The following is a 27,177-nucleotide window of genomic DNA, read 5'->3' on the forward strand; positions in this document are numbered from 1 at the left end:
AGTCCCACCACCACAGCTCTACAGAACACATAATCAGTGCCCATCTTCACCCCACCAGCCTCAAGGGGTGCAAGTCTGGAACATCGACCAGCACCCCCAAGGCAAGGCTGAGGGCTGTCAAATTCACTGCTGCAGTAGTTGGCATCCTCAGTGAGCATGTCCTAGCCCATTATGATGCCCTCTTCGATCTGCAAAAACAGCCTGGGAGGTGTGGGCCTCAGAAGATCTCTGTGGACATCAAAGCTTCCATCAATGCAGAGTGGGTGGCAGTCTGGACCGTGTACCATACTACGAAGTGCTGGGATGACCTCAGGATCCAGACCCATGTGAATTCATCCCTCAAGGCTGGTGCTTCCGTGGAGTTGCACTTTACATACCACCATTGGGTGTTAAACCTTCACCTCTGGGTCCTGGAGAGGATAATCTCAGTCGTCCATGCCCTAGTCCTTGACCTGCATGAACGGATCCAGGCTACTGGTGAGTACTCAAAGGGTGAACTTTTCCAAAGGGTTTGTGTGTCCTGCATGGGTGTGCATGAATTTAGCAAGTTGGCTCTTTTCAGGGCATAGTGTGCAGCCTCGTGCCAATGAAGGGAGTATGTGATGGCACATATCTGTGAAGTGGACCGGTATAGGCATGAGCTTTGCCAGATCTTGGTGGCAACATATACTTGTGTGCATGCAATGTGAGATGCTGAAAGAAAGGCCAAAGACAGGAACAGTTGCCCTATTGGGATGTTGAGGACATTTGAATTATATTCAAGCACACCTCCTCTATGGTTTGTTAAATTGTGCATGATGATTGAATCATCCCCATTCAGCAGCTGTGACTGACACATGTGTATGTATGGGTGGTAATGGCAATTATGTGCATTTAACTATCTGATACAACATTGGGATCTGTTAGGCCACTGGATGAGGGGGTCCCACATGATATGTTATCATGGTATTTGTTGGGGTTGGGAGCAACTTCATTGCTGCTTGATCCCTTTCCCGGGTCCTGCCTGCAGGATACACATGGGTGACTGTACTGGTATTGTGATTTGAAATTAGTTGTTACTGTATATGTGGCCACACATCAATATTCTAGGTTCAAGGATGCATGTCTCATCATTGTGACATGTTATTTTGCTTTCACTTGTGAGACTGTATCCTTTCTGATTTCTGGGCATGGGCCTGTGTGTGTGAGTCAGTTGCTTGTTGACTCATGCTGACTGCATGCTACTGTTACTATTGAGGAGACTACACATGCATTGGCACTGATGATTGATACCTATGTACTTTATTTCCTTTTGCCCAGTTGCTGTGGCTGGAGAAGAGGGTACATGCTGTGCGGTGGAGATACAACCCTTGGACAAGGCCTCTGGACCAAGGCACAGACCCAGGCGCAAAACCCAAACACACCCAGTTATTTCTACCTCTTCTAAGGGTGATGTGTTCGGGGGAGTGTTCCATACATCTGGCAATGATGCTGAGGGGAGGTTCCAGGGTTCCATCATTGTAGTGGGCACCTCGGCTGGGACTGAATCCCAAACCATGGAGACTTCATTGGAGGGATGTGAGTTGATAGAGGAGGAGAAGGGGAAGGTGAGAGGCCAACACAGGCCTGTCCCTGGTGTCATGTGGGGGGCACCGAGGGGGATGTGCAGGCTGCACACCTGACCCTGAGACAGGAGGATGTGCAGCCACCAATGGCATCTGCAGGCTCTGGTGTTGGCCAGGGGCACTTTGTGAGACAGCACGATGTAGATAGGCAGCAGGCATATGATGCAGCAATAGCCAGGGCCTGAGTCGAGATTGAGGAGGCGGTGGGTCAGGCTCAGTCCGCAATCCTGCAGGAATCTTGCAGTGCATTGGAAGGGATTGAACATTGCATAATGGAGGACCTGCAAGCCCTTCAGGCAACAATGGAGGCCCACCTGCAGGAGGCAGAATTGGAGGGAAATTCTCCCTTGGCCGTGGCATTTTCAAGGATCGGCATGAACTAGCCTACTATGAACTAGCCCGCTCACTCCTGTATATAGTTCAGTAGTTGTAGGTTTACTTTTTTATATTTATTTTTCACATGACTATTTATTCGCATTCCTGTACATAGAGTTTCATCAATGCAGTTTACTTTTGTTACTCAACACTACTGTTTGCCATCTCTTAGTCCATGTGCACATTTTGTTTGTACAGGATCCCCAACTAAGCATATCCTATGGCTGTCATGTGGGTTTAGGCCACAATCTGTGGGTCATGTTTGTATGATATTATTATGATGCCTTCATGGCCAATGTACACATGGGGACAATGGTAGATGTGGAGAAATGACAAGTTTGGAGTTGCACGTGTTTGATGTCTTTGTCATTCCATTCTGCTGCTTGGCTACTTCCGTGTTTTATAGTACAGGCATGTTGGTTATTATTGTGCATTGTGGGCGTGTCTGACACGTATGCTGTGGTTGGCATGGAACTTTCTTTGTACATGTGTTCCTGGGTGTTGGGTCATTTTGGGGTTTTCTGAGGTAGACCTGGCGTTATTACCTGATTGACTTGGCCATATGAACATGTGTTTCATATGTAGGGGAGGGGGCATCACAAGTGTGGAGGAGGCAAGAGATGGTTGCTTAATGCCATTTATGGTGTAGGGGCATTGCATGTTTGCTATTGGTGTATCAGTGTTGATTGGGTATATTTTGGATTGTGTGTCTAATAGTGGCGATGAGGTGAGACATTTCATGATGATGTTTTGGGTCTCTCATTGAGGATGGATACTCATTTGTTTCAGTGCCTGGTCAGATGTTCCACAGAGCAGGGATGTCTGACGTATCTGTTAGCAGCTCAACCACCTCTGCCCATTCACGTCTTAGGATTTCTGTTTCTTTGACGTTGTGTTCCTTTATGCTTCCACAGTAGTTTGGGTGTCTGTATGCACTTGCTTGTCCGTGTGGATGTGCTCATACTTCATGTATGGTAATTGCTTATTGGCTTTGGGGTTATTGGTGAGGGATATGTTTCACTCTGGTAAATTGGGCTACACACCTTACATTTGCACTATGTCACCTGATCATCAAGGGACAATCGTGTAGCTGCTGTGACGTTTTGGTTGGCTGTTGCTGTGCAGTTTAGTGTGATCCAAGGGGAGGCCATGGGTGAGCAGACTGTCCTGTATTCACAAGCACTGCTACCAAGTGATCGTGTTGGAAGAAGATGTCTTCCAGCTGTAGTTCATGGAAGACACAGGCCGGAGGAGTTGAGGAAGGTATGTGCTCCACAGTGAACTGGTCAATGGCTGTTTATGATGAATAGCGGCCAAGTGTTGTTAGTTTTACTGTGATTATAAAGCTGATGCCACCATCTACTGAACATGGCCCATAAGCCTGTTTTTCACCTTGTTGGGACAATGTATGGGTGTGGGCATTCATTGCTGTTGGATATGTGGCTGTACCCTTCTCCCAACAGATCATGGGTGTGTGCTAGCATACATTTTTGTCTGTTCAGCAGGCAATAAGATTAGTTCATCTGTCATAGTACAATTGTTGTATCCTAATGTGCAAAGGGTATGGGGGCATCCAGTGAGCTGTTTTCAAGCTAGTGTTGTGGCCAAATTACATGGGAGTGTATGTGGTCAACGTAGGTGGTCTGGGATTCATCATGGACCTCTGTAAGCAGGATGGTTCAATGAAAGCTCTGTCAAGTATGTCACATTTCATCCAACTCCTTTTCCAGTACTGTACACTGAATTGTTAGATAAAGAGTGTTTTGGTGATGTGTGCTTGGGGTGCTTGATTGTGATTTGGGACATGGTTAGGGCAAGTACTGTGTTGGTGAGGAGTGGGCATACAGTGATGCATATTGGGGTTGCAGTTTTAGTGGGGGTACTGGAATAAGGGCTAACTAGTGGGTGTTGCCTTAGGTTAGGGGGTTGGGTCTCAGATCAGTGTGGGTACTGGGATGAGGGCAGACTTGTGGGTGCTGCCTTAAGTTAGGGGGTTGGAACACAGTTTAGTGGAGGTACTTGGGTGCTGCCATAAGTTAGGTTGCCTAGTCACAGTTTAGTTGAGGTATGTCGGTGCTGCCTTCAGTTTGGGGGCCGGGATGCAGTTTAGTGGAGGTACGTGGGTACTGCCTTGAGTTAGGGGGCTGTGGTACAGTTTTGTGGAGGTATGTGGGTGCTGCCATCATATAGGGGGCTGGGGGAATTTAGTGGGGTTACATGGGTGCTGACACATGGGTGCAGCCTTCATTTGGGGGGGGGGGGTAAGTGTGTGCTGCCTTCATGTAGGCAGCCAGGGCACAGTATATTGGGGTTATGTGTATGCTGCCTTAATGCAGGGGTCATGTCACAGTTTAGTAGGGGTGCTGGGACAAGGACTTGTTGGTCGAAGGAGTGGAGTGTGAGTAATGGTGATTGCTGGTAAGTAATCCTTGATTACTTTTTTCCATCGGTCCTGTGCAAACGTTGTTGCACACCGCTATGTTCTGTTCTTAATGGGAGCATAGTGGGGTATCCCAGGTGCTACACATTATTCTTTGTGCTGCAGGTTGTTTCTACATGCATTTTATTCCATAAATCTGCCCCAGCACTATTATTTTCATCTGGGCAATGTTCTTTCTCGCGCTAACTACTTTGCGCGTACTTTGTTTTTTTTTCTTAAATTAGATCCTACGTGTACTGTATCACAAAATGTGTATTCAACTAACATGTGAATAATGCACAAACCTATCTTATTAAAAATATGGGAGGGTCGTGCAGTACAAATAAAAAAAATAGAACTAATGAAATCTGTTGTACAAACTTACAAAAGTATAATATCTAAAAATAAAATAACAATAGAAAATCACTAAAAGAGATCTAGACTGCTATGAACTTTCCTCCAAAAGCCAGGCATATACCTCCTTCATTTTCACTATGAATGTTCCCTGAAGGAGCCACAGGGTGAAACATGTATTGAAAACACTACACAATGCCTTAAAAACTGGGTTACATGTACTAATACATAAATGCCCCGCTTAGAAAGAAACACAATCTAAATATTATTTACTGACAGAAAGAGTGAACATGTATGTTTCATATAACGCCACAATTGACATAACTAATTATATTTTCAGATGTCTTCAATGGTTTCTGGCAGAGAAAGCAATACATCAATATTCTTCTGAATGATGCACACAACTACAGAACTAACACCTTTAAATCAAGCATGCGCTATGCAAGCAAGCCCTCCCACTTCTCCATATACACCATGGCTAAGTCAAAATCCTGATTTGCGTCAAGAGAACACTCCTTCCCAACCCATCCACTGGTGGCCCTCTCTACCCCCCCAATACTCCCCCCTGCAGCATCCACCTCAGTAAAGAACCTGGGATGCACCCTCAGCTTGGACCATACACTCTCTTGCCACATCAACACTGTCTTCAGATCATGCCGCTTTCACCTATGCATTTTCATTCTCTCCTGTGCTCACAGAATCTCTGCAATTCTGGCCATCATCCTCTCTCACCTAGATTACACTAACTCCTTCTACAGTGGTGCCCCTGCCTTTCAGCTCAGAAAGATCCAACGGATCCACCACTCTGCAGTAAAGCTCCTCTTTGCCCTCTCTCCAAGTGAACAAAACCCCCCTGCACTCAGCGTCCTCCACTAGCTCCCAATTAGCTGATGGGGCACTTTCAAAGCCATGTGCATCACCCACTATGCCACACCACGAAAGGCACTGAATTCCTCCAAAAAAAGCTCTCTCCCTACCAACTTTAGGGAAATACATTCCCCTATTCTGATTTTCAAAAAGGTAACTCTGCATTTCATCATCCACATTTGAGCAAAGGATTGCATTTTAACTAGGGCCAAGGGTGTGAGAGTCATGGATGAGCCTGAAGCTGTGCATAATACATGTTAGTATTATAACAAAAAACACATATGCCTGCCAATTTTAATTTGACCCTGCACAACAGGTTTTATCATTTGCACCACACCAGAGCAATTTACTAAATGCAATGAAAGAGAATTAACATACTAATTCTACTAATATTGCAGGACCCAATAACCTACTCCCCTACTAATATTCAATGCAATTTAGAACATTGTGTATGAGTGCAAAACATTGGTGCATAGGGTCAAAGAGGGACATTTCATAAAATGTAAAGATATTTGAACTGCACAAAGCCAATTGGATTTGTAGGAAATGTGGAATTAGATATGTTTTGCAGTGAATACGTAATAGGGTTGAGATACAAGTTGATTTATTCAAACTGACTCCTTTATTCATTAAAGTAAGCACAAGGTATGTGATAATGATTACATCCCTATCTGGTTGAATCCAGGTATTTTGCTGAATGGGAGGCCGCTATTGTGGTTGAACTGGCTCCTGAGTGGTGTACTATGGTTAAGTGATCTGATGAAAGACGGCAAATGGATCAGCTATAGAAGACTTGCACAAATTAAAGATCTCAGACACTGTACAATGGGTGAATACAGAAAATTGAGAGGTTTGCTGCGGAACCAGAGAACTGTTGATGGCGGTGGTTGGAAGTTATGGCTACCTGAATATAAGACATTAGGTGGTATGGCGTCCAAAGTATATAGAAATCTGAGCCAACAGTACACGCCAGCAGAGGGGTTGTTAACTAAGTGGTCTGAGGTCCTTGGCTCTGATATGACTGGGGAGAGGTGGAGGTTTCTTTGTAAAAACGTGACTCTGACATCCATTAATCTTGGAGAACAATGCTGCCAAATCAAAATTCTTAATAGGGTGTTTTGGACTCCCCAGAGACTTTATGCGAGAGGGATGATTGACTCAGAGGCCTGTTGGAGGTGTAAGCATGATGTCCGCTCCTTTGAACACTTGATATGGGACTGTTATGAACTGTGGACATTTTAGAGGAGTGTCACTGAGAAGATTAATGAGGTTCTATTGCTGCAAGAGGATTTTGATTATAACACTATCATCTTGGGTGAGGATGATAAAGTGGAAGATCTCACTTATCCACAGAAATGCTGGTTTTTTAGGGCTGCAAATTCTGCGAAAAAAATTGTTTTGAGAAAATGGAAATGTGATGAGAGGCCGACCTGTTCAGAATGGGTGGAGGACTTGAGGCAAGTGGCCAGAATTGAGCAGGTTATCCTTCGCAGGAACAAAAAGTTGAAATTGTTTGATGATATGTGGGGTGGGTTTTTGGATGACATGTGATAATAAATTGGTCTGTTTTGCTTTTTAGATTCTGTGAAGGTTGGGGGTGGTTATGGGGTTTGGATTCTATGCAATGAGTACTACGATTACAATGCTGATAAGTTGGTTGTTTGTATGTTTTCTATAAATTTCAATAAAATTGATATAAAAAAAAAAGAAAAAGGGGGAAGAGTGCCAGATGAATGTAACATTTTCTCTTTAGCGCTGCAGTTTGAATCTCGGTTAAAGACACAAAGGAAATCATGTGTTATTTAATGGGCAGGTTTGTCAAGGGGAGATTCTTTGAATGACACGTGTGTTTTTGAAAAAGGCTTGAAGCAGAAAGGGCTGGGTCACTCACTCACCCACTGGCAAAGGGAGCAAAAAGACTGAGAGAAAGTTGGTTCCTGGGCAGGCTGAGTCTCATGTGCTCTTGCCGGCAGTGGTGCAGGCTGACTGTTTTATGGGCTGTCTGTCTCTCACCTGGGTTGGCAGTCATCAGATGAGCTGCAGTCTTGAGCACCCTTTTCTGTGTTTGACCCTGAGCGCGGCAAGCAGAAAGGCTGGGAAAGGACTTTGTGGGCTACTTCCTTGCTGAGTTGGGGAATATCGCCAGCTGGATCTAGGTAATTATGTAGTAAATGATGAGCATGAAAAAATGGATGATTGATAATGGGTAATATAGGTTAAATTAGTCATTTTATTTTTAGGCATTGAATAGTAACATGTGAAATGTGTATGTAAAACTGTGTTTATATTTCTCCAAGTTGTGCTGCGATAACATTCAGAGTGAGAGGTTCTGGCAATTTTTGCTGCAAAGTTCAAGGCCAATGACAGGCAGAACTCTTGACATTAATCATTACTAGGCACTGTTCTGAAGTTAGTCTCAACACTAAAAAGCTACCCCAATAAGTTTACCACAATATATTACCAATAGCTAACAAAAATACCACCATACCAAAATACCTCAAAATACCATGAGATACTAAATAAAGCCCAAAAAGATGTCTAACCTTTTGGTGCATTGGCCGGGAAGCAGAAAAATATTTACTGGCCGTGAACTTGCCTCATAAAGCAAAACAATATTGTGCACTCATTCTCTGAATTAGAGCTGTGAGGTAATGTCATACTGTGTGCTTCTTTGACTCTTGTTATAGTGTAATTGACAATAGAAACACTATGTGCTAGATTCAGGAAGAATTTTCTGAATCGTCAGATCACCTCAAGGTGAAGCTTTATGCTAATGCACACTGGTCCTGGGAAAATGTGACACCATGGAAAAATAGATTTAGCACAGAAGTAGAAAAAGAGGCCTTTGAAGGTATTTTTGATGAAGGAAGTATTCCAAGTGCCAGAACGCACAAGGAGAAGAATTGCATCATCAGACTGTGCACACACCTATGAGTTCTGCTACACAGATCCATAAAGAAGGCAAAGTAAAGACAGTGACATCATCAGCAAATTACAGTGCAGTTTAGACATTGAATGTGATCAGGTGCAGCAATTGGAAGCAGAATTACAGCAGAGGGAGCTAGGCACGGAACTGCAAGCCACATGTGGTGACGTTGCTACCCAATTGGCTCAGAGAGAAAAACAACTTAATGAGAGTAAGCAAGTATTAACCCATTTTATAAAGATGTTGCAGTTTCTGAAATGCAAACCCTTAGAGAAGATAACAGGGAGAAAGATAAGGAATCTCATGCTATAGAACAAGAAATATTTAAATTACTGGATGAAAAAAAAGTCAAAGCACTTGATCATTGTCAGACAGAGATCTCAGAATTACAAGCAATAATCAATAATGTCAGGGATGATAATTCTGCTCTCTGTCATGAAGCAAAACAGCTTCATGGGCAGTGTAAGAAACTGGAACAGCAAATATTTAATCTGAGGTCTAAGGAAAAGTGACAGGGTACTACATCCGTCGGAGTTGAGCTCAATCGCAGCCCTAGCCAAGTAAATGTATCAATAGCTGTCCACATGGCCAGACCTGGTTTCATAGACCAATGGTAGGGTCTGAATCACCTGCAAATATTCACACACATTCATGCCCACAAGAGAACAGGAATGAGCGACAAAATGGCACATACCAGAATGCACTATGTAGTCCTTTATGAAATCTATCAAGTCTTTGATTAAAAAAGGGGATGATTGTTGTATGGAAGAACATTTAGAGGCTGTTCACAATATATTCAAAACCCTTCAGATTCCTAGGAACAAATATAGATGGTACTTTCAGCTCACTCTAGATGCAGCATCTGCTAGTGTCATTTGTGGTCTAAATGAAGAGGAACATTTGTCATTGACAGACTTTGAGAAGGAAATTAGACACCCATTCTCACCTTACCAGTCTATACCAGTCTATATGAGAAGCCAAGAAAGCCGCTAATACTATGACGGCAAAGCAAAATGAGTCTCCTTGAAAGTTCTTTCAAAACCTAAACATGTTTTGATGTCACCTTTAACCCTAACGCTCTAGAATTTAAAACATACTTTCATGGTCTCCAAAAATAAATTGGGCCTCATTACGAGTCCGGCGGTATCCATGCCGGTAAGAACGGCAGGCTGCCGCTGGACTCGTGGGGATTTACTGGCTCTAGACTTGGCAGAATTACTGGGGCATTACAGCCCCGGTGATCCGGTAATTCCGGAGCTGGCATTCTGTAAATCCCCATTCCTTTGGAGTCCCATAGGACTCCAAAGGAATGGGGAAGAGGAAACATTGGCACCATGTGGTAATGGCGCTGGTGTTTCCACGTCCATCTGCAGTCGGTGGTGTTACACGGCCACAGCACTTGTAGTTAGCCAGTCCGGAAAATGGTGCCGATACGTTTATACCGGCACCGTTATATCCGGACCGAGTAACTTGTAATGAGGGCCATTGTCTCCAAATTAATCTGTGAATTTGACAGGGAAAAAATACTAGAATGGACCAAACTGTATGATGTGATATTTGTTCAGAAAGAGGAGGCACCTAGGAATAAAGAGACAACATCAATGTCTAAGGAATTCACACCAGCACATTTGGAGTTAAAGTCTGTAAAGATGCTGCTAGAATCAGCCCAAACTCAGGCAAAGAATGACATGACACCTAATCAAAGAGGCGTGCCTCCACAGAGAACATCACACCAAACTCCTATGTTCCAATCCATTAATCCAAGCAATAGAAGTTCTTATACTGGTATTTCTCCCAGAGATGGGTTTGGCCATGCTCTTCCCGGCCTAAATAACAATAAAAAATCAAATGTACAACGGCCCATATAAGACACTAGTGGCCCAATAGTAACATCAGATCTGGCTGTGCACACCTTAGGAAGGTCCCCCCTTTTAATTTCACCAGATTAGGAGGATTTTACTTCTCTGTCCAAGCACACACAATCTGGAACTCCCTTCAATTGAACCTCTATTTTCTAGAGGACCACATCAGCTTCTGGAATGCCCTAAAAACCTGGCTTGTCCCCCCTGCTGCAACCTGAGATTCCCCTCCCATTCATTCCTACATAAAGACACCTTGAGCAGGACACCATGTCTGTCATCCCATGTCCAAATTTGGTTAGTGACTAGAAGATTTGTACTTCAGTGACTCGCCCAGAGCAACCTGTTATCATAAACTTTTATTCAAAATATAAGGGGTTGGCAAATGCCTCATTGTCTCTATTGTAAGAGGTATTTCCCTACCTCTGCCAAAAAAACAAAGAATCTGTCCAATGTCAAGATGTCCAAAGCAAAACTGTCCTGTATCTGAAATCCAATCCTTGCCCTCATATTCTAAAAGTAACTTTAGGGAACTAGGGGACATTTCTCTGGTCTTCAAAGGTGCACACATCTTTAAGTTCCAAAGTAATATATAGATACTCCAACACAGAATTCCCAATGGATATACTCCAACACAACGTTCTCAATGGATAAGGTTCCATGGGATGGCTCCCTTCCCCAGGTTTCTATTTAAGAGTTTTAAGATTCTAAAGAGTACAAATCTTCATTAAGGTTTTTGGTCACCAACAAAACACTTTATATTTAAAAAAAGAAAACGTAAAAGACCCTGCAACCCTGCAAGACTGCTGGTGTAATCCCCTGCCAGGACTTTTTTTTTTAATATGGTCCGCTTTATACAGTTGCAAACTTTGGCTTTGTATACTCTCCTGCCAAGACTTATATTATGATTCCTTTCACACACTGCTAGACTTGAGTTTGCCTGTATACTCTTCTGCCATGGCTTTTAGTGTGAGTCACTTGTATCTATATGCAACTGTTATGGTTTCACAAATTTCATGAAGTGAGGGGTTATTCTTCTCCCCACTTGACCTCTCTCGGGCATTGTTTCCCTTTGGTGTGAGTCCCAGACTCTTAACTATTATGATTTTTCAAAGGTTCCTGATGTCCCTGTATAACCAGTCTCTCTGGTCCTTTAATGTCTCTCTGTAACCCGGGCTCTGCATTCTTATTGTTTCTCCCTACCCAGCTCCCCTGAATGTGTACCCAGCCCTCCCAGGTCCTCGTGTACCATCCCCGACATATCCGCACTTTCCGTACCTCACCACCTGCTTCAAAACGCATCATGCATAGGCACTTTATCCATGAACCATCATATCATTTCACTACGCTTACTCTCTACTCGACACCATCATTCAAGTAGAGTACAGCTATACCCCTCGATAAAATCGGCCTAGCTGCTCACATACGAACACTACCCCACAAACACCTCATCATTCTAATAAAAGGCAGCTATATCCCATGACAAACCGGCCTAGCTGCTCACATAAGCGTCCTAGAGGCCTCACACAGCCAGAACCCAGTCTGGATGTCCACCCACCAGACTCCACACATTCAACTGATAGCTCCATCACCAGGATGCAGCTACCATCAGGCAATTACACCAGCTGCTCACATAACTGGTGCACCCACACACCCTATGACACTACCTCTCTCTACTTGCTCTACTGACCTGGACTGCAGTCTCCGAGGGCGTTCAATTTACCAGCTGTTTGAGGTCATCCCAATGATATATAGAGCACTATATAAATGCCAAATAACATAACATAACATATAACATAACATAACATAACATAGCATAACATGTGAGCGGTTATCCTTCTCTCCCCCTGACCTCTCTCAGGTTTGCTTCCTTTGTGTGCAAGTCCCAGACTCATAACTATTATGGTTCTAAAAATGTTCATGAGGTGAGGGGTTATCTTTCTTTCTCCTCGATCTCTCTTGGCGTTTGCTTCCGTTGCATGTGAGTCCCAGACTCAAGACTATTATGATTCTGCAAAAGTTCATGAGGTGAGGGGTCATCCTTCTCTCTCCTGGGCCTCTCTTAGGCTTTCCTTCCCTTGCATGCAAGTCCCAGACTCTTAACTATTATGGTTCTGTAAATGTCCATGAGGTGAGGGGTTATCCTTCCCTCCCCTTGACCTCTGTCAGAATTTGCTTCCATTTCACACACTTGTAATACTTGTATACTTCTCATTCTCATTTCCATTTGTTCCTTTTTGGCAAAATCGTGCCTCATATTCTTTTACATTTCATTCACTGTTTTTTAACATTCTTTGGTGATGTTGCCAATGTGCCCCAATGTGCCAATCTCTCTAGTTAGGACTCACCGGTTTCCTGTAGTGTTCTTCGGTTCTCTCGTGGTAGACAGGGAGCTGTGTTTTGGGGTTCAGCCTCCAGTTTGCAGGCTCAGCGGCTTCACTCGCTGGTCTCCACACCCTTCGTGGCTCCTGCCTGGTTCCTGGTTATACATGCTCAGGCAGCTGAAGTGCTGTTTTTCAGTTCCCGTGGCCACCAACCAGACTTGGCTTTCTCTTCAGGTGCACAGCAAACCATTTCCTGCAGCCTTCCCCCTCCTCCCTTCCCCTAGAGTCAGTTGGCACCACAGACTTCTCCCCAGTGGTGTGGTAGTCCTTCAATCAACATTGAGTGGACATGGCTTCCTGAGCTAGCTCTCTCTGATTCCATATCTCATATTCATTTTAAATGTCCTAGCACCTGTCATTCGCTTGTTATCACTAGAGCGTATTCTGCTCTTCTCAGTCTGATGGATCTGCATTGCTCTCTTCAGCCCCCTCATCTTCGAATTCTCATATGTATGAAAAGGTTGATCCTTTCTTGGTTTTCTTTTTACATGATACGGGAAGATGGTTAGTGGATCTGGTAAAGAGTGGGAGGGAGCTTTTACAATAAGCCGCAACAGCTTAACGTATGGAAGGAACATGTGAATGGGAAATGTGCCTTTGTCTGATGATGCCATGTTATCCTTTTGATGGCCACATCTCCGCATGTGGTCCTCTCTCATATAGCCACCCCCAGGGTCAGAATCAGGTAGCGGCTGTCATCCCCTGGCCACAAGTGGAGAGGTTACTCCTGGGAAAGGAGTGATGACATCATCAGAATTATCACAGTATTATTTGCACTGAAAATATGAGCATGTAGCTTTAAACAAGGTCTGAATTAAAGCTAGGTGATTTAGAGTCATTTTACTTCTGGGTCACTGTTAACATGTAGAAAATGCATTGAGCTTCTCACACTCCATGGGGAAACTAGCCTAGACCTGCACTCATCTGCCATCATACACCACTCAAAGACACTCAGTAAAACACCTCTGCCATAAGAATGCAGCTACAGTTCACAAGAACAATTTGATAAGCAATTGCACATATAATACCTCTCCCACTCACACATACCCTCTCTAGACCACTTATCACCACTTATCCATATGCCAGCTCGACATGTGTGACTCGTAGGGACTTGGTCACCCTCATGTCATTGTATTGACCAATATGCACAAACGCATATCAGTACCTCGTTGAATTTCTTCCCATAGCTGGATTCCAGTCCCCTGGGGGCATTCAACCTAGAGTTCATTGCAACCATACTTATAATAAAAGGTGCTATAGAAATTATATTAGCATTACATTGTGTTGATGTAATACCACAGAAATATTAAACCAACTTCAGATTAAATGGTGTACTTTATAAAGTACAACAGGTTCACCCGAGGGAATATTTTTGCTGTAGAAACAGCTGTCAGGTTAATTATCGGTCCATCAAAAGCATGGCCTTCAATTTCCCGCTGAATGTCATTTGACTACATTCAAGTCTCAGGTTAGTGAGATGGGTGTTCCAGGCTCTAGAAGCTTCATCAGTGAACTGTTTGCTCCTATTCTCGCCTTTCTATATTTAGAAACAACTGAGGCCAGAGTATCTAAACTTTCTCCTTGTACAAAAAAGGGTCTAAGTGAATATCACACCAGTTTTACTGGTGGTATAATAGGGAGCATGAAGGTTGTGACGAATATGTATTATCTAAAAGGTATTTCACTGTGTCAAAACAAATTTGACTGTTCCTTGTATTATGCTTTCTAGGTAGCATAAATACATGTTTTACTAAACACAGTTCTTTATAGCTTATGTAGCAAATATAGTAAAAAGAACAGTCTGATTTATGTTTGCCCAACTGCAAACAATATTTAGATATTATGGCTTGCGACAAAACTGATGTAAAACACATTTTCTCATGTTTTAGCTCCTGTGCAAATTTGAGATAATATGGCCCTAAATGTAGACTGTGTTCAGAGCATACCTGTCTGGTATGAGAATAGAGGTTCCACCTGCTAGTTAGTGCTGCAGGTTTAACACAATATGTGCAGGGCCGGCCTTAAGGGCTGCAGCGCCCTGGGCGAAATGGCGCCCCCCCTCGCCCACCACGCGCCCCTGGTTAACAGGGGCAGGGTGAAAGGGGGCGGAGCCAGGATGGCCAACTTTTTTTGTGTTTTTTTTAACCTCGTCACTCTGCAAAGGAGGTTAAATAGGGCGCGTTAGCACCCCATTGGCATTGAATGAGCCCGCCGCCGGGGTTCATTCAATGACAATGAGGCGCCTGTCAGCACGCCAGCTCGGGGGAGCCCTTGAAAGACTCCCCCGAGCTAGCGTGGTGGGGGGCTAATGCGCCTTTTCTTATGAAAAGTGCCCGTGGCGGAGGGGCGCATTTAAATGCACCCACCGCCCTGGGTACATTTCACAGTAAAAGGCCGCCGGCTGTGCCTTCTCCCACAACGCCAGATTGGGGTAGCCCTTGAAAGACGCCCCCGAGCTGGTGTGTTGGGGCTAATGGTGTCCTGGGGGGCGTGGCGCCCCGGGCGGCTGCCCGGCTCGCCCCCCCTTAGGCCGGCTCTGAATATGTGGATCGCTGAATGAGGCATATTAACGTAATAACGTATGTACTAGGCGCTTATAAATTACTATTTAAATTAGATTAATATACTCACCCGTAGAACTTTTAAAGGCCACTATACTCAAAATCGTGAGCCAATGCAATGACGCCACTATGCAAGATATGAATCAAAGACCAGTCTGATTGAAGGTCGTGATAATTTAAGTTAAATTGTGCATATTTACTAAGCAATTCTTTTACTTGCAAGTGCCAACTGGGCAGACCCTTTGCGAAAATATATGTATTTTATGTGACTGCCATTCCTCAAAGGCAAATTGATCTGTGCCCTCACACAAAATGTGCATTTGTGTCTGCATGCTATGTGTGTGTGTACAAGGTTAGCAAAACACAGAAGATGTTTTTGGCAGTAAACCAAATTCGTTTTTACTTCAACTCTGTAGCTAGGGAAGCAAATGCTTTCATCTTCCAATACTCAGTTTTAGGTTGATTATATATTATTTATTTTATTTCTTCTATTTATATTTTCATTTATTTCATAATAACTAATGTTTTGCACACGTATTGTATTTATCTCCAATATTAAAGAACAAAACATTACCACAAACAATGAATTCAAAGATAGCTGAGGGAATAAGTCCAATTGGTTAATTCATCATGTTTATTTTCAAACACAGTGTGCAAATTCACAAAATACAAAATGCATGTATATATAATATGAAACTACAAGAACATTTAAATCACTCTTTGTACCAAAGAAGTCCTAGCCTGTATTGTCAAGTGTCATTCTAATTTGTATTAACATACTATCTCAGGTGACCATGTGTTTAAGGGTACAGTTAAATGCTAATTGTTATACATTCTTGTATTCTAATGCAGTTGTCTATTCTTATGCAACTACTGTAATACATTACACAAGATGTGAAAAAGTGCAGCATGCATAAAACAATTCAATACATCAATAATACACATTAAAACAATGGATTTGAATTCCTGTTCAACTTTCATCATGTCTGTGGGGTCTGCGTCTCCACTCGATGAAACTTTGGTATATCTAAAAGCACAGAGTGTGAGACCGTAGCGTGGTCTTTGCCAGGCCTCCCCACTTCCTGGATTCACTTTTTTCCTCCTCCCAAATGCCCTGATTGGTTCACCAGTTTGTAGCTTAACAAAGGCCAAACTACCTACAAGCAGTGCAGCGTCTGCGCCTTTTTACTGAAAACCTCTTCCAAGGTGAGTGCAGCATAGCCCCTGAGGCCCAGCCAGTTTATAGAAATCATGCCCAGTGCTTCTAAAAGCACATAGTGCGAGTCTGTAGCGTGGTCTTTGCCGGGCCTCCCCGCTTCCTGGATTCACTTTTCCCCGCCTCCCAAGCGCCCTGATTTGCTCACCAGTTTGTAGCTTGAACACAGGCGAAATCACCCTCATGCAGTGCGGCGTCTGTGCCTTTTTACTGCAAACCCCTTCCAAGGTGAGTGCAGCATCGCCCCTGAGGCCCAGCCAGCTTATAAAAATCATGCCCAGTGCTTCTAAAAGCACGTAGTGCAAGGCCGTAGTGTGGTCTTTGCCTGGCCTCCCCGCTTCCTGGATTCACTTTTCCCCGCCTTCCAAGCGCCCTGATTGGCTCACCAGTTCGTAACTTGAACACAGTCCAAACTACCTGCGTGCAGTACGGCATCTGCTCCTTTTTACTGCAAACCCCTTCCAAGGTGAATGCGGAACCGCCCCATAGCCCCAGCCAGCTTATAAAAATCATGCCTAGTGCTTCTAAAAGCACATAGTGCAAGGCCGTAGCGTGCTCTTTTCCAGGCCTCCCTGCTTCCTGGATTCACTTTTCCCCGCCTTCCAAGCGCCCTGATTGGCTCACCAGTTCGTAACTTGAACACAGTCCAAACTACCTGCGTGCAGTACGGCATCTGCGCCTTTTTACTGCAAACCCCTTCCAAGGTGAGTGCAGCATCGCCCCTGAGGCCCAGCCAGCTTATAAAAATCATGACCAGTGCTTCTAAAAACATGCAGTGCAAGGCCGTAGCGTGGTCTTTGATGGCCTCCCCGCTTCCTGGATTCACTTTTCCCCACCTCCTAAGCACCCTGATTGGCTCTCCGCACCCTCATCAAGGACACCTCAGAGCAGCCCCCGCGGCTAAGGGCCCCAATGCAATGGGCGGCTCCTACACAGGCGGCTCCAAGAAGTGTTGGCAGGTGTCCGCAGGGGAAGCCAACAGACACTAACAAAAACTGTAAGTGTGGCATGGGTGGGATGTAGAGCAATTACTCTACTCCAGAAAGCCCTCGCCACTCTACCTTACCTTTCCATATTATAGACTGCCATAGACTTACACCATGCATATTTAGAGAGATTTGTGACCACCAGCCTCAATCCATTCAATGCTGGACTGTAAATGTTGCCTTGCATTACTTACTAACATACTTGCCTATGTTAACAAGTGCCACTCGTGCAGAGAACTGTAAAGACTGGCCTGCGCCACATTTGGACAGGATTATGAATGTTAGCATGTGTCACACATGGATGGAATTCTTAACTTTAGCCTGTGTCATATCTAGATAGGATTATGAATGTTAGCAGGTGCCACACTTAGATGAAATTCTTAACTTTAGCCTGCCTCACATCTAGATAGGATTATGAATGTTAGCAGGTGCCACACTTAGATGAAATTCTTAACTTTAGCCTGCCTCACATCTAGATAGGATTATGAATGCTAGCATGGGCCACACTTAGACGGAATTCTTAACTTTAGCCTGCGTCACATCTAAAAGGGATTATGAATGTTAGCATGTGCCACACTTAGATGGATTTCTTAACTTTTGCCTGCATCACATCTAGATAGGATTATGAATGTTAGCATGTGACACACTTAGATGGAATTCTTAACTTTAGCCTGCGTCACATCTACACAGGATTATGAATGTTAGCATGTGCCACACTTATATAGGATTACAAACGTTGGCATGTGCCACACTTAGATGGAATTCTTAACTTTAACCTGTGTCAAATCTAGATAGAATTATGATGTTAGCATGTGCCACACTTAGATGGAATTCTTACCTTTCACCTGCATCACATCTAGATAGGATTATGAATAGTAGCACGTCCCAATATTAAATAGGATTATGAATGTCAGCATGTGCCACACTTAGATAGGATTGCGAGTGTTAACATGTGCCACACTTAGATGGCATTCTTAACTTTGGCCTGAGTCACATCTAGATAAGATTATGAATGTTGGCATGTCCTACACTTGGATGAAATTGTGAACACTGGCTTGCGCTGCATCTAGAATTGTGAAGGTTAACAGGTGCCACACTTAGAATTGTGAATATTGGCCTGTGTCGCATCTGGATGGGATTGTGAAGGTTGGCAGGTGCTACACTTGGATGGAGTTATGAAGATTGGTAGATGCCGCACTTGGATGTAATTGTTAATGTTGGCATGCTGCCACACTTTTATAGAATTATGAAGATTACCAAGTGCAACAATTAAGTGGAATTGAGAATGTTGGCATGTCCCACACTTGGATGGAGTTGTGGACATTGGCCCGAATCGCTTCTTGTTGGGATTGTGAAGGTTGGCAAGTGCCACACTTTGATAGAATTGTGAATGTTAGCATGTTAAATGTCATATAATCCACTAACCAAAAAAGCTCAACATTTCTGCATACTTATCTCACTCATAAACTCACACAACCATCTCTCGCACAACAACCTGCACGCACTTCACAACACCGCAACAACACATAAACGGCACCAACAGCACACGAGAACTGACATTGATCCGATACTCACACCAAAGCTCAGCACCCAGTGTACACCGAGTTGAAGCTGCCAACAGAACACCAATCCTCTCACTAACCTACTCCCTCTTCACCTTACTAACCCATCCCACCTTCTCATTTGCAGATCCGTTGGTGACGGTGCGTGGTACAAATACCTTTAACATTTAACATTTATCATATCAAGCCCCACTCTATTTATTAAAAAGAGTGATTGAAACCTACTCTTTGAGTGGACGTTTCGTGAGATTATCTATTTTATTGCTGTTGTCAGGATGGTAATATTCGATTGATCCTGCATTGCTAAAAACCACCCTGGTATTTACAACAACAAAGCTAGAAAAACTGACCTTATTTGTCCACCCCTCTCTAAGACTACCTCATCACACCGCATATCCAAAAACTGTGCCTGAATCATTCCAATCCGACCTTTATTCATTTGGAACCAGGCCACATCATTGGCAGGCATATTACGTTTCAATGTAATGCTATTGCATGTTGCTGCATGCATTCAATATACGAGGCTTGTGAAAAAACGTGTAAAAAACCTCACTCCTATCTGAAGCATGTTTAGAGAGTTTTAACGCCTCTCCTAGATGGGTGAATTGATGAATTCACCCTTCTCCTGGAGTCTCTTCTACAGCTGGGATGACTGACAAGGAAGGTGATTTCATGAGTTCACCCATCTAGGAGCATTGGATGCTCTGCACTTCCAGCCACAACACATTCTGCCCTACTTACTTTCCTTGACACATTGCTGCTTGGCCCATGCCTTTATCACGGTTCACTTGATGGCTATTTATCACCTTATGTGCACTCCAGCTATGCCTTCATTATGGTCTCATCGACTCATCAAGGAATTTCTGAATGGCCTTATCCATGCATTTTCACCTGTGTGTGCCAGCTCCAGCTGTGGAGCTGAAAGTCATACTCTCCAAATTAGCAGGGCACTATTTTGAGGCTTAACATAAGGCCCACATTAAGTTCCTTTCACGGAAAGCAACTTTCCTGGTTGCCATCACCTCACCCAGAGGGTGGGTGAGATCCAGGATCTGTCCTCCAAACCTGGATTTCCACAAATCAAAGGTCAGTTTGAGGACAAGCCCTATGTCTGTGCCTAAGGTGCCATCATTCTTACACCTCTTCAAGCCTCTGGTACTGCCACTGTTCTTTGGCTTTTCCTCCATGCCTGCTGAGCACTCGCTCCACTCTCTGGATGTCATGAGAGTGCTTAAGTCCTTTGTTGCTTTTATGGAGCCATTCCAGAAGTCCCCACAGATGTTTGAGGCCTTTGGCTCCACTGCTAGGGACAAGGATCGGTCTAACCTTCCATCTCCTGATGGCTTTCTGCTTACATTTCCTTTTTCCATAGCCTTACTAACATGCCATTTCCAAGGCACCCTAAGGCGCTTTCCACAAGGTCTGTATTGTCTACTGCTGCCTTCCTGTCTGGTGTTTCTCTGTTGGACATCTGCACAACGGCTGTGTTGAGGTTCATTCATACCTTCATCAAGTTTGACTGCATCAACAGGGACTGGAAGGAGGAATTATATGCATATGTACTGCTACGCATTATGTTCAAACAGCATGTCAATCTATGAAAGATGTAATGCTGGAGAAGGAATAAGCAACTTACCTGTTCTCCTGCAATTGTATATTTCCTAGATCCACATTCAACCCTCTTCCCACCCTATATGTGGCTCACGTTAGCACTGTTAAGTGCATTATTCACATCAGAAGACGGCCTCCAAGTTTGGGGCTATGTGAGGCTCTGCCTATTGGCTAGAGAGTAAAAGACCCAAAATAACATTAAGAGAAGATTGAAGTGACTACCGTTTCTATTTCTTTTATAAACGAAAATGCTTTAATATTACCAAGGATTTCCATCCTGACCATGGGGAATATTCAAACAGCATCTGAATTTGTAGAAAATTCCAATGCTGGAGAACAGGAGTTACATGTGAGTAACCTTCTAGGGGATGTCTTATTGATTACCCCCATATGAATTGACACTATTTGTTTTTTGGGTACCACATACATTTGAAGAAAAAATATTTTGCAGTTGTTCGTAGATTTTTTTCTTTATATCAAAATGTTTTTTTTACACAGACTGCACAGTTCCATGGATCAGGGTTTGTGTCGGCAGTGCAAAGTCACTTTGAACCGTCCAAATAATTCCATGAATCTTGCCCTTAGGATCACATCTAAGTTCCAATCATATAACACTATCAATACGTATTTTTCGTTTCAGTGCGTTTTTATGCCTGGGTTTCAATTCTATAAGGCATTGAACAGTAATTGATATAATGATCTCCAATTGATTGCCGGATGAATTGGATAACTCTCACCGCTAGAACACTTGTCGTGGAATACAATATTTCCTGATATCCGCCATGATCACATATATTTCTATACGATCATTTGTCCATTACTGTTCCTTGCAAACCATTTACTGGTTGCGTTTCCTGGTCTCGTTGTGTGCCCCTCAACTTAGAACTCATGCGATGAGATTATTTTGGTGCCCCGCGGCCCTCGTGAGCACAGAAAGAACTCCAAAAGAGAAATGTGTGCCCAACAGAAAATCGAAATTGGAACATACTCACTTCAAAACATGGCCACTGACAATCAGTGTGCCCCATACCAAAGAACCAAAACGCAAAAAGTAGCTTTGTGTGATAGAGACGAACATGTTTTTCCCAGTAGTTGCCTTGCTGTTCGTATATGAAAAAGTAAACCAGTCCAATGACACTTAAGCTGACATGATTCAACAGAAAGTTAAACAATGCACAAAAAAGGAGGGAGAAATGGAGAGAAAAAATGTGACAAATAAAAGAGATAAATGTGTTACATTTGAAGTGGTGACGCGCTGTAAGAGGACACGGTCAATGAGGCCAATGAGTGGAGGCTAGCACAGCAAGCAAATGAGTTTACCTTGAAAAGAATATTTTCAAGGTAAATTCTCCTTGAATTGTCACACCTAGAACCACTTGTGTACAGGCGCGTTATAAATGACGTATACCATCTGAGTAGAGTCTGGGTAGGGACATTTGAAGATCATTTCCATTCTTTGTTGGAATTTTGGGGGGCGGGCTGTGTCCTATACATCTAGATTCCATTGTTTTGTAGCTTCGAGTTCAAGAGAGTCCTGGTATGAGATTCGTGCAATCTCGCTTAGTGCATTCCCTGAGCCAGTGAGAATCTGAGAATCAAATGAGCTCACAGATGAATCTATTAATCAATATATTCATCACCACCAATGATCTCAGTACGAACAACCAGACTAAACCTGAACCATCCTATGCTATAAGAACCAGTCTTCTCAAAGAAATGCAATTAAATGTACTTTAATATCACAGGGATTGACTACATTCATGAAATATTCCTATTTGAAATTACAGCATTATTTTAGTTACAAAATGATTACATATAGTAGTCATTTGAATTACAGAAAATGTTTTATATTGTGACTGTCTGGGCCTTTTATGAAGCAAATACGTAAATATTTAAAACAATCCCTCTGTGCACGTTCTACACTGTGCAAAATGTCGTAATGTCGAGATAGACCGCCTCCTAAATCATTAGGTGCAATAGCGCATGCCCTTTTAACATGGGGGTGGCTTGTTATAAGCCAACAAACGGCAGAAGTAAGCCCACTGCGTAATAGCAAAATAGCAAAGTTGTTTGTGAACTCAAACATACATAAACCACAGGACGCATCATTGTGAGAACTGCGACTACACGATTAGTAATTTATATTAAATTGCCATGCTTTCATTAAATGGCTTCAATGATACTTGTGTATTTGATTATTATTTAATGTTGTGGTTATGAATGGTTTTCACTTAAACAGGGTACTACTGACAAATTCAATTAAAGCAAAATAGAGAGCCTAATTGCCCGTGCTAATGATTCATTTCATACATAATATTTTATCATTCTATGCACAAGCATTTAATCCGTCCTTCGTTTATTAAAAGAAACCAGAGCTAAAGCTAAGCCTCGTGAACAGCAATAATTAAAACATGTAATGCAATCATAAATGTTTACATATGTATTAAAACTGATTAACAATTTGCATCCTGTAAATGTTGTTAACACCACATCATTTATGGTTGAGCTTCTAATTTACGCTGCAGAATAGGTACATACTTTGACCCTTATGACCACCAGTAGAATGGCCTAAAGGTCTGAGATGCATAACGCACCACTTCTCTGAGTGACCGAGATGTTCATTGGACCACAAACAAATTTGTCAGAAAAGTAATGTCTCATGCTGGTTAGACTGTTTTTATTTTCTTTTTTTTTTTTCTGGCTGACCTACCTGCCGCTAACTAACTTTCTGCGACTATCACAACAGTGTACTGAGTTACACTGGATCCTGCACACAGCAGAGAAGTGCAGAGGCAGACATCACCACAAACATGGAGGATGTCTTTGCACCTATGATTTCAAGGATTTTCACCTAATGTTTTTTTTGCACAGGAAAAGCAGGCACAATCCAGGTGGATCATGCCTGTGCTCCGGAACCAACTTACTGTGCCATGCAGACCAGCATAAGGGGATGCCACATGTGTCCTGAACCTCACTTCAGAATGTCCTCACTACTCAATTCGGAATGGGTGGACATAGCTGGAAGCAAGCAGAGCATGTCTCTGTACCTTTCAACTCCGTCCGCTCAATGAAAAAGAGGGTGTTCATTAGGAAATAATTTAATTTCTTGCAAGAGACAATTGCATTTCTGGTCGGTGGCATACAACTATATGCTCTACCTATAACTGCTCTTCTATTGTGAACTCAATCTTCTTGTTCCCCATCTTTGCCGACCTATTGAAGGTCATAATTCAAAAACCATCGCAGAGGCTTTTGTGACCACATTACTGCACAGCTTTTATAGCACATCAGGTAGCCAGCCACAAAGACAGTGCTTTCAGTTTATGCTGCTGTGCCCGTAATTGCCTATGAGCTAAAGAAGGCCTGTTCTTTGCAGAGTCCAGTATAAAACTTTCAGTAACCTGGCCATAGTGTTTCATTACTTTTCAACTCCGACTGTTATATTCCTACGAGGATATTAGCTTACATTCTTCAAAATAAACCGTGTCAATTTCAGGCTAACTAATGATGATGTTCTGGTTGGGAGTTAAACTAAGCAAAGTGAAATATTAACAATGCAAGTACCCTTTTTGCAAGTCTTATACTTTGTCCCTAACATGCTTTCAAAATCTTTACATGAAGAGCAAAGGGTTACCCTTGATTCAATGAGCTGTCTAACAGAAACCCTATTCGTGATTAAAATTGGGAGTAACGCTGTTTCCTTTCTCATTGCTCCTCTGAACCTTTCATCTGTTTTTACGACAATTTGAACTGTTCCACCAGAAAAAAAGTATTTCCTCAACATCCTATCCAATTTCAAAAAATGTAACCTGGGGATTCCAAGATGGCGGCTGGAGATGAAGGACGTGACTAACCGTTTCTCCTCTCAGGGCCATGTCAAATAAACCCATAAACAAAGCGAACCGGGCGAATCTATGTCAAATAGCTCTGCAACCGGTTGGCGAGCCCCCAGCACAAGGGAGAAAAAAAATGCTGCACCCCCGGATCCCGAAACAGAAAGGGTGAGCCAAACAAGCAGTGGGCCTGCACTGACGGGATAGCAGAGCATGACAGGGAGAGAGGCCACGCAGTACAGCAGGGACGGCGGAGTGAGCACTCCGGCGCGGAGCTAACAGCGTGTTGCAGGTGCTTACAATGGGACACATTGGTGGGGGGTCTACAATTCACATAGAACGCTGTCCGGCAGCTCCATAGCTGGTTCCCCCAATGAACTGCAATGCAAGGACCACCCTCCCTCGCTCCCTCCCTCATCTGCAGCTGCGGTCACACTCAACAGCTCTCAAGTAAAGGTGCCTCCCCCAGGGGGCGAATGAATTCGATCTCATAGACAAGCATAATCAGTCCAGGGACCCCGGTGGACGGACCATGCCTTGGTGCCAGACACTTTTGAAACGAGCTTCCCGAACGATAACCGGGAAACCCTCGCCAGATTCTCTACGCAACCTCACAGCATCCTTTATGATTTAGCCCTACCAGATCCAGGGAAGTGCATTAATTCCCAAAGCACGGGCGAAGTCCACAACTCTGACCTCCCCACAGAGAAAACAAGGTAGAAGCCTAAGGCAGCTATGGGGGGCCCAAGAAACCGAGCATCCAAGTCAGAAGAATTTCCTCCACTCAGCCAATACCCATCACAGACTAACATGGAAGTAAGCGTGATGAGCAAAGAGGATATGCAAGCATGCTTTAAAGAGCTCCAATCACAACTACTCAGCTCTGTTCAAGAACAATTTAAACTCCTGAGGGGTGAAATGATGCAATCCATTCAGGAAACCAGGCCGGATGTAATCAAATTGGGGGAGAGGACCGATACTGCAAAGAGAAAGCTGCAACAGATGGAGGAAGACTTCTTAAAATTGGAAGAAATGCTGGACAGGGTAGTTCAGACAACCATGTACCTAGAAAAACAGTGCAAAGACCTGGAAAACTGGTTGAGGAGATCTAATGGGAGGATAAAAAATCTATCGGCGTCCATAGGAGATCCAGATCTGATGGCGACGGTGACGCAACTGTTTACCAAGATCCTAGCTGAGGAGCGGGAACCGAGCGTGGGGATAGACAGGCTTCATAGGGTGGGCCCCAAGAGAGCGGCTGAACCAGGAGCGAGACCCAGAGACATGCTAGTAGCCATAACTTCTTATGTGCAAAAGGAACAGATACTTCGAAAAGCCAGGCAGTCCCCCCGATGAGAGTGAATGCTCAAAAAGTGCAGCTATATCAGGACTTAGCTCAGTCCACCCTCCTCAAAAGACGGAGAATGGGCCCAGTAGTCCGTCACTTGTCATCAGCTCATGTGAAATATAAATGGATATTTCCCTTCGGCCTCTTGTTTACCTGGGAGGGGGTACAACATAAAATCACTATCTGCGAAGAAGGCAAAGAAATATTGGGCATATCGGGTGGAAAAGAGATCACCCAACCTAATTCCCAGCGGAGAGCCAGGGGTCTGAACCAGCAGGATGGGTGGACGACGGTCCACAAGAAAGGTAGGGAAAGGAGGATCTAAGTGGACATGTGCTGCACTAAGCTACTGTCGAATTCAAGAGGAGTGTTGGAACATCGACACAAATGTCAACCGGAGGAAAACACAACGGAAGACTAACCTGGTTCTTCATCAGCAGTCTAGAGAGAGAGGAATCGGAAGGAAGCAAATGGAATCTATAGTGGGGTTTAGGATTCCCCACGAGGGGTTAATGAGGGGAAGTTCGAGCCGGGAGCACTGGACAATTCGTCCTAGGACCCGTAGTAGCCCGGCTCTGACCTCATGGGTTCAAGGGGGGGAAAAATTGCTGGGGCATATAAGTAGGGGACAGCAAGACGGCTCACTGGCAGGACAACGGGTGCACCAAAAAAGGGCGAGGAAGTCACAAAGTGCTCAACTATTAATCTTACGACAGCCAAAACCAAGATGACTCTGGTGACAGTGCTATCACAGAATGTTAGGGACATGAAAACTCCCATGAAAAGGGCCAAGCTGGAAAGAAATGCCTGGAAACAGAAAGCAGACATACAACTGTATCAAGAAACGCACATAAAGAGAAGCGACAAAACCCGTTTTAGGATAAAAGGGGCAAAACACGTCTTTCAGTCTAATGCGGAGGGAAAGAAAGTGGGGGTCATGGTGGCTGTGAGGGACACGCTGAAAGCCCAGATCCATGATCACAGAACGGGCAAGGAAGGGAGATATGTTTTCGTGAACAACACAATAGAATGGAGATGTGTAACTCTAGCATCAATTTACGCCCCAAATGTGGGTCAAGAATTCTTCCTGCTGAACATGTTGAGAGTACTGGAAGAGTTTGCGGTGGGAGATATAATACTACGGGGGGACCTGAATCTAGCTTGGAACCCCCACTCAAGACAGAACCGGCAGACCGATGACAGGTCGAAAGCCTCCTGGGAGGAGTTGAAGAAAGCATTTGAGTCCCTCTCCCTGCACGATATATGGCGAGC

The sequence above is a fragment of the Ambystoma mexicanum genome, chromosome 7p (genome assembly GCF_040938575.1).
Source record: "Ambystoma mexicanum isolate Mex_15411 chromosome 7p, UKY_AmexF1_1, whole genome shotgun sequence".
Taxonomy (NCBI): domain Eukaryota; kingdom Metazoa; phylum Chordata; class Amphibia; order Caudata; family Ambystomatidae; genus Ambystoma; species Ambystoma mexicanum.